The sequence below is a fragment of the Dryobates pubescens genome, chromosome 7, assembly GCF_014839835.1.
Source record: "Dryobates pubescens isolate bDryPub1 chromosome 7, bDryPub1.pri, whole genome shotgun sequence".
In the NCBI taxonomy this organism is placed as follows: domain Eukaryota; kingdom Metazoa; phylum Chordata; class Aves; order Piciformes; family Picidae; genus Dryobates; species Dryobates pubescens.
In genome coordinates this window covers 29,168,488-29,181,626 of record NC_071618.1, presented here as the reverse complement: position 1 = coordinate 29,181,626, position 13,139 = coordinate 29,168,488, and the positions used below count along the sequence as shown (strand labels likewise).

At 36.0% G+C, this 13,139-nt stretch overlaps 1 protein-coding gene across 4 annotated transcripts in view; it reads right to left on the bottom strand.

The window, feature by feature from the left end:
- The window catches only part of DACH1 (dachshund family transcription factor 1), a 372,242-nt gene that overhangs the window by 50,782 nt on the left and 308,321 nt on the right, over positions 1-13,139 (bottom strand). The gene's annotated exons all lie outside the window — the stretch shown is intronic.

Genomic DNA, 13,139 nt, shown 5'->3' with positions numbered 1-13,139 from the left:
TCAGTAATGGCTTCCCTAGTGGTTTCCAGAACATTTATTGCAAATTGGTTCCTGCTATCAGGAGAAAATGCTTTCTGCTGAATTTTCTTTAATGAAAAAGCTGTGGAGATACAACAAGATAACATTAATGAGTAACTTTATAAGCCTTTTAAATGCAGTCTCTAATGAGACTGAGTTTACAGTGCCATAGAATCTTTTTAAAACAAATATTATCTCACATATACTTGTGATAATATATTCAGGCTGACTTTATGGGCACCTTCCCAATTATCTCATTTTCGTTTGTGTTCTATTTGGATTGACAATGGAATATTTTCTAGCATGACATATATTTTATATACAAGAGGCATTTGAATACAAGGATTCCCATACAATTAACCCTTCCTGCTCTTAATGGTTTCACTTACAGCTCAGAAGATTCTGCAACACCAAGAAAAACTACTGCCCCTCAATGCATTTTTAATCAAGAAACTCCACCTGATTCCTACAATTGAAACATGCCTTGAACAATACATGAAATTAACAGCATGGTTACAATCACTGGCCTAATTTTTTTAAGCACAGACATCTTCTAACAATTAGTGCTAAACTCCTTAGTGGGATCTTTGTAACGATCAGATCTGATCAGTTCTGACATCACAATGGGAAAAAACTCTCACAGCCTGACAAATTCTAAGATTAAAGTTTCACAGATAATCTGTGAACGGATTATAAAGTAAGTGAAAAAACCCCAAAACAAACCCCCCAAAAATCCATGGTTGATAGAAACTTTAATACCCTGGTCCCTGGCTTGTTGTTTTTGTGGTCTTTTTTTTACTTTTTGAAGCATTTTTAGACTACTGTTGATATCATACAGAAATTTAGTTTTGTTTGTTTTGTTTTTTGTTTTTTCTTTTCACCAGATGTTAATCTGAATTCTTCAAAAGGAAAGCTATCTATACATATATAGAGATGCATATATCTAGGTGCCCTTCTTACCAAGGGTTCACTTATTAACTGACACATATTGTATCTCAGTACAATACAAGGACATCAGAATGTAATCTTGCTGTTGTGCAGACCTCTGCACAGTTTTTTTACTACAGAAGAGTATATCAGACTTGCTTTTTCCATTTGGGCTTTGATAATTACATGATATATATGTTGTGGTATTTTAATTTCTTTTTTAATTACAGTTATTTTAATTATAGTTTCAATAATAGTTATATTTCTCTATTTATCCAATTATGTATATTCAGCATTGTATTATATGAAAGTTCTGATCCTATTTGTCCAATAAGAGCTTGCTCTTTGACTGGGGAGCAGTATTTTCTTAAGTGGACATAACCTAAGACCAGGAAAATTTAAATCTGCAGCAACAAAGAGTTGTAGGCTTCGATGATATCAGGATCAGAAAACCACAGTTCAAAAGTTACCCAAACAGGCATTTGGACATCTGCTTCTGTGCTGGTCCCTCCAAGCCAGGGGAGAGAAACAGACACCAGTTTAAGGCACCAGTCCATCTGATCTGCCACAGACATTTACTGCAGGCAGAAAGAAGTCTTCCACTAGAAGTGTCTGTTGACTGTAAGAGAAGCCTAAAGTGAGTAGCTCAGATGGAAAGATCTACTTTTGGTGAGATCAGTCCTAGCTGATGTTCTGTTGTTCTTCCTACTTCATGGTGGCTCAGGCTGAGAGGAGAGTAACCTACACAAGGACTGCGACTCTCTTTCATGTCTCCTATTTGTTGCAATTTGTGCTACAATTAGTGCTTTCTCATGAAATCATCATTCAAAAGCTTACTGAGATAAGTTCTTGAGAGGAGCTGATGCTGACCAAGGAGAGCTTCAACCCATTCAGAATCATAAAAGATTTTACTAGATATATTTAAGTTTTCCACTCATGTCACAACTGCTGAGAAAAACTGGCTGTAATTTACTGAACCATTTCCTATCTACCTTAACAAGATTCAAAGCAGGCTCTGAAAGCTACAGATGTATCCTCTGTCCTCATGCTACCCCGTAGCAATATGGATACCTCTGTAATCATTTTTGTAGTAACATACTAAAATAAATTAGGTATTCCTGGGTATTGGACACTATTTTACTGTTCTTAGATCATCCTGCTAGTTCAGCTTCTCAAATCCCATTCTAGTGTAAAAAATAATTACCAAGTTGTTTTTCCCAAAATGCTGTTTCATTAATCAAATGAAACAACCCAAAACTTAAACAAAATTGGTCAGACAATGGATTGATAGATACTACACAATATTATTGCATACCTGAAAAGTATTTTTTTTCCCCTTCTGCAAATGTGCCTTCCCTAAATTATTCCTGCCCAAGTTTAAAAGTAAAAAGTACAAAACCTCTTCTGCATTACATCACTGAGTTTTTTAGCTAAATACTTCTTTCTGTCAGTGGTTTCAGTGAAGGCAGTGGACTTGCATGGTATAGAAAGAAAGGTAACCACTAGTATGCATGGTGGAACTGATGCACATTAATGGAAACTAAAAAAATGTGTAATTTGCATCTAAATTTGTCAGAGAAAAGGACCACTAACCTCTCAGACTTTCTAAGTAAACTTATTAATATTTTAGATCTCAAATTGTCAATATATTTTAAAATATATTAGATAAAACTGAATCACTTTAAAACTCTGTAAGCTTTAAAAAACATGCAATTGTTGAGATACAAAAAACTCCTAACGCAGACCTTATGATAAAATTTAAGTAAGGGACTAATTTTTTTCTGTATTACTACTTTGCAATATATGAAGTTTGATGTACTTTGTGCATGCTCAAAACGTGTTGTGAACTTTGCAAAGACTTTTCTAGCAATGTGTGGCATGATTTTGCAATAGGCAAAGTAACTCAAAAAAGGTTAAAGTGGTATGAACCTGAAATAATATCCAAACTCTTATGTTGTAATAAATAACAGAAACAAATTTACACTGAAGGGTAAGGCTAGAGAGCTGAACTTACTATGAACTTATTTAATGAAACATCAAGTCAGAAAAAAAAAGTCAGACTTAATGTGACTTTGTTTTCATGATGTCCCATGTGAAATAAACTTTGAGTGTGAGTATGTTTGAAACAGAGCAAATGTACATATTACACACAGGAAGCATGGATATTTGTGGATCTGAGATAAGCAATGACTGAGGGAATCTTGAAAAAATGCACTTTTAAGAAAAACCACATTGTAAACACAGCCAATTAAAACATAACCACATATCTTAGTGGGAAAACAATATGATCTCTTGCCATTAAAGGATTTTAAAATCATCCATTCCTGAAGAAGTCCTTTTTTCTCAACACAGTATCATTGTTTCTAAATAATCTTTTAAACTGTTTCCTCTTAACCTACTAGCTATGTAGCAATGCTAGAAAAAAATGATGATCCCTTGCTGGGAAACATAGATTTGGCATTTTCAGTCTAAATGCATCAAAGGAAGCATTCAAAGACAAGTCAGGGCAAGAGGGGAAAGAGGGTCAATCTGCAACTCCATTGTCAGAGTTGGGAGCACAACAGAGTAAAGAAAGGGGGGGACAAGAAAGAACAAGGCAGAACAAAGAAGTGTCCAGGCCTGCCTTTACTTGTGCTGGGAACTGAGATGTTATAAATTAACAAATAAACAAGGATAGGACAAGCTGTTACCCAAGCCCCTACAGTATCTGAGCAGAGATGAATATGTGCCTTGACATATGAACTAAATCACCGTAATAGGCAAGTCTGAATGCGACATATATCTTTATAATATTTGAAAGTGCTATATCCACTCTATCCATTGTTCCTCAATTTCCAAAATTCACCTGTTTGTTTGGGTTGTTTTACAAACCAGATTTTATCTACAAAGAGCAGCTGGCTTGGGCCAAATACAACAAACATTTTTCACTGTATTTGGTTTGTTGCCATCCTATTTTATTCTTTCACCAGATAACATGGAAACAGACATCCTGGAAGCTGTGACAGCTATTTAAACAATAATAGATGAATAGAGGTAGCCATTCTCTTGTCTTTGTGCCTAAAAGCAAGTAGGATAAGTTCAGACTAGTCACCAATCAAACTGGAGAATATTGATATTGTCAGGATTTGAAAGCAAGCGATAATAGCTGGCTCCAAAAATATACTATACAGATTACTGCCTTTCTGTAACCATTTCAGGGTTTTTGTAATGCATCTTGATGCTTTTTTGTTTGTTGTAAAATATTTCATATGTATTTGTTCCTAACATTTGAAATATTCTTAACGTTTGAATGACGCAAGAGCATCCTGTTTTTTCTATCATAACTCTAGTGCATATATATTTGTGGAAACAATCTATTCAGTTTGGCTTATCATGATTTTAGTTTTTTGTTGTCAAACACCCTCTAGTACAAAGTTTTATAGATCAGGATTTTCAGGTTTAAGAAGCTCTTCTATTTTAATTCATATGTAATTATTGATTTGCATTAGCACAAAAGAATCTGCAGTCTCATGTTCTGAACTGTTTACCAACTTTGGGCAGATTGAAATAAAATAGTAAAAATCCTCTTGCTTAATTCTCATATAATTTGGTTGCTTTATAGATTTGGGCATCTAAGATTCACACTGCATATAACAAGGGGCAATGTGAGATGACTGTCCCCCACAGCAGACAGCTGGCTAAGCTGTCAGCTCATGGCTTGGACTGCAACATTCTGTGCTGGGTTAGGAACTGGCTGGAGGGCCGAGCCCAGAGAGTGGTGGTGAATGGTGCCACATCCGGCTGGCGGCCAGTCACCAGTGGCGTCCCCCAGGGATCAGTGCTGGGCCCCATCCTCTTTAACATCTTCACTGATGATCTGGATGAAGGGATTGAGTCAGTCATCAGCAAATTTGCAGATGACACCAAGTTAGGAGCAGATGTTGGTCAGTTAGAGGGTAGAAAGGCTCTACAGAGGGACCTGGACCAACTGGACAAATGGGCGGAGTCCAATGGAATGGCATTTAACAAGTCCAAGTGCCGGGTGCTGCACTTTGGCCACGGCAACCCCATGCAGAGCTACAGGCTGGGGTCGGAGTGGCTGGAGAGCTGCCAAACAGAGAGGGACCTGGGGGTGCTGATCGACAGCTGCCTAAACATAAGCCAGCAGTGTGCCCAGGTAGCCAAGAAGGCCAATGGCATCCTGGCCTGCATTAGGAATAGTGTGGCCAGCAGGAGCAGGGAGGTCATTGTGCTCTGCATTGGTTAGGCCGCACCTTGAGTACTGTGTCCAGTTTTGGGCCCCTCAGTTTAAGAAGGACATTGAGACTCTTGAACATGTCCAGAGAAGGGCAACAAGGCTGGTGAGAGGCCTTGAGCACAAGCCCTACAAGGAGAGGCTGAGGGAGCTGGGATTGTTTAGCCTGGAGAAAAGAAGGATCAGGGGTGACCTCATTGCCCTCTACAACTACCTGAAAGGTGGTTGTAGCCAGGAAGGGGTTGGTCTCTTCTCCCAGGCAACCAGCACCAGAACAAGGGGACACAGTCTCAAGCTGCACAGGGGAAGTTTAGGCTCGATGTGAGGAGAAAGTTCTTCACTGAGAGAGTAGTTAGCCATTGGAATGGGCTGCCTGTGGAGGTGGTGGAGTCACCATCCCTCGAGGTCTTCAAGAGGAGATTGGACATGGCACTTGGTGCCATGGTCTAGTCATGGGGTTTGTGGTGTCAGGTTGGACTCGATGATCCTGGAGGTCTCTTCCAACCTTGGCGATACTGTGATACTGTGATACTGTTACAAACTGTAAAGGTAATGTAATGAAACTAACTTAGAAATCTACATTTTAGTGTTTTTTTTCTTTTTATGCTAAACGTAGTTCTCCAGGATACCCAAATACACTGAAATTATGGAAAAAGGACATTCAAGATGACTGAATACTTTGGAAAGGAATAGGATTGCGATCATGTGGTAAAGGAGGGGAGGAAGAATGCCTAGGAGCAAGAAATGTGTATTGACTCAGCAAGAAATAAAAAAACAGCCAAACTGTTGTTTTTTAAAGCAACATATTTTGTACAAGTAATTCTTGTAGCATTTCAAGAACTGTAGTGCAATGTAAATTAAATTTATAGCTGTCAATAGCAAATGTATAAAAACATGTTCTTTAAAGATCACATCTCATATAATATCACTATAAACGACCGGAAAGAGTTGGCAAAATATAGCCAAGAAGGAAAAAACACAATTATTGGTGATGTTCCAGCTGTGAGGTTTTCTTAAGGCTTTGTGGACTAGATCAAGTTGAGTTTATTCTTCATTTTACGTGTCCCTAGGAGGGCTTCAGAGTCAATCAGTGCAACTTATCTAATTTTCTCTTTCAATAAAAGGATTATTTTAATAACCTTTATCTTATTTTGCAGGCTATTACTGATTAGGGCTGGGTCAAGCAGTATTTGCTGATTTATTTATTCTGAAGATTTTGCAATATTTCAGAATAAATTATCATCTGTATTTTTAAACAAATGCATTTTGCCATATGACTGAATGTTCAAATGCCAGTGATATTTCCACTTTGTGTATTTTGGAAGTGTAACAGACAAAGCAAAAACCAAAAGTATATGGTGTCTCTGTCCCTGTAATAAAAACTATTCTGTCCATTCACACAAATTTTTCATAATTAGAGATGATTCTGCATACATTTGATAACTATAAAGTATAAATATCTTAGACATCTGACAGAAATTTATATTGATTCAAGAAATACAAATTCCTAAAGATAAAATGCTGGTTAGAAAGGTACATTAAATAGTGGGTTTTTTCTTTTTTTTGGTTGATATATTAGTACAAATACAAGAAACTTTATAATACTATAACCTGTAGTTCTTAATTATGAGGACTATGTCCATTATTTCTTTTTAAAAAACATCCTTATATGCAACTGGAAGGGACTGGATGCAAATTAAAGCCATCTGTGCTTTGGATGCTGAGAAAAGTATAAATGTGCTTTACTGGTTCATGTCAAATGTCCCAATTAGTACTCTGCTAGCTTCACTTCATTGGCCGAGCAATACTGAGTGCTAAAAAGAATGTGGATTGGCTTCATAGCAATTATATGAGAACTGTTTATATGAATAAGTGTCTGTGGAGGTTTGTATACATGTGACTCCTTCAACAAGAGTCATCCTGAGCTTTCTCTAAAGTTATGCTGAGTGGCGTCCATAAAACCTAGGTAATAAAGGGATATCTCGTTAGGAAATCACACCAAATCATTCATGGTACTATCTATTTAATCTCCTTTTATGTGCTGGCTACAGAAGCAGTCACCCTCACCTAGGGAGTCCGATCCTACATGTAACTTTCCTAAATGCATGTAGAATCAAAGATCAAGGTAAATGCTTTGAGATGAGCAAAATTCCTGATTAAGATCAAACGTCAAATTAGAGATTGGACGTGAAGACTACATAATTAATGTGTTGTACACTAAACCTCACATTTTCATAAATGTGTACATCTCAAGTGATAAAAGCAATACATAAGGCAATGCATCCACAGTATGCATATTTATTTCTGTGCTGCTTGTTTCTCCGTACACTTAGAGTGTTTCTCTTAGAGTGTACTGCAAAATGCAGAGAAAAAACTACAGAATATAACAATTGCATTTTGCAAGGTTCTATTGGATCATTTCAAGTGCCAAATAATTTGGACATATATTATTTTGGGATTTAAAGTGATTCAAAAAATGAGGAATGTCAACAATATTAGCATTTTTGTCCCTGTCAGCTGTAATAACACCATTCCTTTTTTTTTTTTTTGTACATATAACAGTAGTAAGAAGGGAATTCTTGATAAGAGCACAGCTGGTAACTTGTAATTCTCTGAAGATGAAGGTTTTATGTTAATACCCAGAACTGCAATGTATCCACACTGTTTTCCTTTGTCTGTGTTCAGTTAATAATCCTAATATTCATTCTCCTCAGGAAAACAAAACAAAACAAAAAGTCAACACTTTCAAGAAGTCCCTATCTAGTCATGTTGCAATTGTGGAGGACTAAGCATCAATGCTTCCACTGCCTTGTCACGTGGCACAAGTTCTTGGTAATTTGCTGACAGCATGAACTGGATGTCCCAACAGAAAATGTATACACAGCAATGTGTCTGTGAAACACTCTGCTGTCATTCATTCAGGAGCATGTAACCTGTCCTTACACACCCTCATCCCCAGAGTACTGGCAAGCAGATGAGGTTGACCAGGCATGCTTGGCACCTGGTGTAAAGCAGCAGCACAGAAGTCAACAGTACTGTCATTTCACGAATAAACATGTCAGAGAAGTTCAACAGAGAAGAGGTTTAAACATTTCACATATATGGAAGCTTCTACTGGTCATCTGTCCCAGCAGAAAAATTTATCTGGTCAGAATTTGTAAAACTGGATCTATTAAATAACATAGGCTTTTTATTTAATACTCATACAGAATACTGACATGTTTTTTTCTCAGAATAACATGAGAAAATATAATATTTTAGATAAATACATAAAATGTACAGTGGGTGTTTTTTTGTAGAAACACAGTGTTTTTAAAACATGTACTTTCACATACATGAGAACTATGAGGATGACTGCAGGGCTTGAACATCTCTCCTGTGAATAAAGACTGAGAGAACTGGGGCTGTTTAGTCTTGAGAAGGATCTTACTGCGTATCAACATCTGAGGGGTGGGTGTCAGGATGAAGGTGCCAGTCTTTATTCGAGCGATGCCCAGTGATAGGACACAGGAAGCTCCACCACAACATTTCTTTATGGCGAGGGTGACAGAGCACTGGAACAGGCTGCCCAGAGAGGTTGTGGAGTCTCCTTCTCAGGAGACTTTTAAAACCCAGCTAGGCCTGCCATAGGTGATCCTGCTTTTGCAGGAGGGTTGGACTAAATGATCTTTGGAGGTTCCTTCCAACCCCTAATATTCTGTGATTCTGTGTTTTACTTCAGTTTCTGTAAGATCCTGTTAATGCCCATTATTTTAATAACTTCTTAATATTTAGACTGATGATTTGACCGCTGAATAAGATGACCAGTCTATAAATGCATATTAAGACAGAAATATATTAAGGAAACCTGTTCCCAAGATTCCTCCATACCAAAATTCCTACCCCAAATTCCTATCTCATAGAACCAATAACTTAATAAAATAAAACAATCAAGAAATAGCCAGAGGAACTCATCCAACACAACTGTATGAAACTATAGGGTAACAGGTTCAGGAATTCTTGAATATGCAAAGGAAAAGCTACAAACGCATTGGAAATGCAGGGGAAGAAACCTTGCTTTGAAAAGGAATTGCCATGGGGATTGTCGGTCAAGCCTTGCCGTCATGCTTCCGAGAGGTTAAGGTAACAGATGTTTTATCGTCAATATGTGCAATAATGTCTAGTATTTGCTTAAGTATCCAAATGGCAATACACACTTTTTACAGAAATACGTTGTCTAGTAACTCCAAGATGTTAACTCTTCTCACAGATAATACAGTAACTGATACTGAAAACAAAAGGATGTGAAGCATCCCATTTTGACAAATTGTCATCAGGAAGCAGACAAAATGAATGAGCTGTTTTAGTATCATGGAGCGATGTAACACAGAGGCTTCCCTAGTTTTGGAAATAAAACTACACAGATTTGCATAAGAGACTATCAATTATATTTAACTCACTTTTAAAAATGAATTCACAATAAAAAATTTTAACAAGTATCATAAATGTCCTTAATGTGTCTATCTATGGAATGATTCCAGTACTCAGATGCAAATGTTGTAGTCAATAACTGAAACACACATTTTGGATTGTATGGTTGTGGTATCCTAATAGAAATTTGGCTGTCTGCCTATGGGAGTTCAATATGAATTTCATCGTTTATAGCATCAGAAACAGTCCTTTACAGTATCATAGCCACATTTCTCAACCCGTTGCCTATAGGTTATATCCTAACATCTGACTTTCACAGAAATCTGTAACAACAAGCAACCCAAAATCTGTAAATCCCAGAATGCTCAGAAACAAAATTCATAATGAAAAGTCAAGCATTTTCACATGTGATATGGTTCCTCTTGCAATTCATTCATCAAACATCTGCAACAAGCTGCCAGAATGTGTCCATTAGTGAGATTTCTATTCACTTGCTTGATGCTCATTATAGAATAATGCAGAAGTTTTACCTCTAATGTTTTCTGCTCCATTTGAGGAATCCACTCTAAAGTGAGATTTGGCCTGCATGTGTCTTCATGTTTTTGAATACGTAATTTATGCTAATGTATCAGAATACATATTAGAGAAAGTAAAAAACCATCCTTTATGCATTCATACATTATGGGTCACATTCAGCACTGAATTAAGAACACAAAAAATAGTTTAGAGTCATCGTGGAATCTGGATCAGCTTTGTTACATTAAATAGAGAAAGTTAAGACGCCTGACACAAGCAAACACACTATACTCTTGCAGGTAAATAAAATCTTTCCCAGGATCCAGTTTAAAACTGGATGTAGAGTAAATACTGCATTCTATCATAATATCAAGGAAATACTCATTAAAGCTCTATTAGAAGGACAGATTTTTTAATTTATTGTTTCATATAAAAATTTCTGTAAATATCTTAATGCTTATGTTGAAAATGATTTAATTCCTTAAACAATTATAACTGCTATGCAATAGAAGCATACCGTAGCAGTTATTCAAATGCTATTACTTCATGACAATTCATGTATGCGATAACTGTACAAAAACATAACAAGCATCAAAAGATCTTTACCATTACGATACTTTGAAAACAGTAACTATCTAAACCAACTGAAACAAATCACACAAGCTTTTTACTTTAACTTGGTGAGCTTATTATATCTTTACGGGTAAAACTTTTATCCAGTATCCTGATAATAGGTTGGCTTTTAGCCCACCTAGAAAAACAGCAAGAACTGCATCATGAAATATCCTCCCCATGTGTATTGTTTTTTATTTCTGAGCTGTTATTCTCTGAGGACTGAGAAATAAGACACATCAACTCCAGTGATTTTCTTTTTATTTTGATGTCAGTGCTACTGATGAAGGCTGTTCTACCAAATTTCAGTACAAATCAATGAGTTCAAATTCTACAATCTAAACTGCTTTAATTACTTTCAGAATAATTTTCCATTGTCTTCCATTTGTCCTAACTTCTCAGCATATTCTACTGCTTCCCATAGTATTTGCCTTACTTTTCAAACCTATTTCCCAGTAACATTTATTGTTTCTAATATATCTTTGTTTTGGTATTCTCTTCCCTTTCTAAGACAGGAAGAGTTCGATAATACTTGGACTCAATGATCTTACAGGTACTTTCCAACTGGAACTATTTTATGACTCTAAAAAGAAGTCAGTCTGCTTGTTGAAATTTCAAGTCTAACTAAAGACCAGAGGAGAAAAAATCCACCTAAACAATCTTCCTGTTTGAAAAGTAAAACAAATCTGGACTTCTTTTTTGCTTATTCATTTTCACATGTAAAACTGTATAAAACAATTCCAAATCATTATCAGAACAGGTATGAGATTGGAAAACAATGTTTTAAAGTTACATCTTTATTTTATGCTTCATTTTCCATTACTTTGGTATAATCGCAACTGGAGTGGTCCTGAACTGACTTTTGATTATTTTTTTTAATATAAATAATTCAAGACAATATAGTTACATTTATATGGGAATCTGTAGGAAGGTTCAACATTAAGTCCAGTGGTTTGAAATCTTAACCATTTTACTAAGCTAACTTACTGTCTCTTTGGTCTATAAAGCAAGACACCACTATACAGCGCTACAAGATTTTCAGTGTGGAAAGTCAATGAAAATTTGTTGACTACACAAGCAAGAGAAATCTTAGACATCAAAACAGCAGACATTCAGTTGGCCTAGTTCTTTCTGGTTTCATAGAGGAAATAAAGTTGAGTCAATTATTCATCCTATGATAATTTCCATTCCCCAAAACTTTAGAGCACAGAAGCCATTTGTAAATCCAGGACTTGCCCTGAAACCATCCCAAAAACTGTCAAATTTATGTTTCAGGTTAAGAGCAGGAGGGAAAAAAACCTATCACTATTTTTAGCTGTTATGTCTTGTACAGCATTAATGGTGGTATTGTACAGTCCCATTATACGGCAGGTGTTAAATGCAAAGTAGTCAGTTTTAAATGATTGATGATCCACTTTACTATTTCAAAATAAGCCCTGATTATTTATATAGTTTTGAACACTGTTTGAATGCATCATATTAAACCTAAACAACTGATCCATTTTTCAATGGCTTTGCTGTGTAATGTATTGGGTATGTTTTCATATTCTTCTGTGTAAAAGGCCCAGGTGTATGAGGAATGTTTAGAGTTTTGAGTACTCCACCCAGTCCATATGGTAGGTTTGCTCTGTGTGTAAGACCTACCTTTTTCCACCAGGTCCATATGGCAGGCTTAAGCTAGCCAGGGCCTTCTATCCTCCACAGGGGCCATATGGCAGAGAGCTTGGTGAACATTCATTTGCGTTATATTAATATTTCATGTGTCTCTAACACATATATATACATATAGACATGTACACACTGATGAGATTGGGCAGAAAAACCTTAGCTTCTGAAAACACTTTAGCCACATAATCAATACACCTACGACAATATCACATGAGATGTGGATTCTGGTTTTTATGTTTTATTTTAAAATGCAAAATCCAATGTATAATTTATCAATTTATTTTATAAAATCATCTGATGGTTCTAAATATTTTGACAGAGTATTATTTAATTATGCTAACAAAAAACTTGGGTTGGAAGATTAAGGACATGGAAATGAACTGAAAAAAAAAAGGATGGCAACTTTAAATAGTAATCCATATTTTCAAAGTAATATCTCTAAACCTGATACTTTGTTATAGTGTTCACAACTCAATCCAAAGCTTTGCTGTAAATGGGAAGTAATTTAGGGACACTGAGGTTTTTTTTATACCAGCAAGGTAGCAATTTGTAAGATATTTATGACAGTTCTATTGCACCTATAAGCTGATTTAAGAAATGGAACAGTATTACCCAGTAAAAGAAATTTCACAAAAAAACTTTTACTTATTGGAAACTCAGATTACAAAATATAAAAATTATAATATATTGGTTTTATTCATAGGATTTGTAGTGCTTTCATCTGGTTTCCTCTTGTTTCAATTCATGTATATAA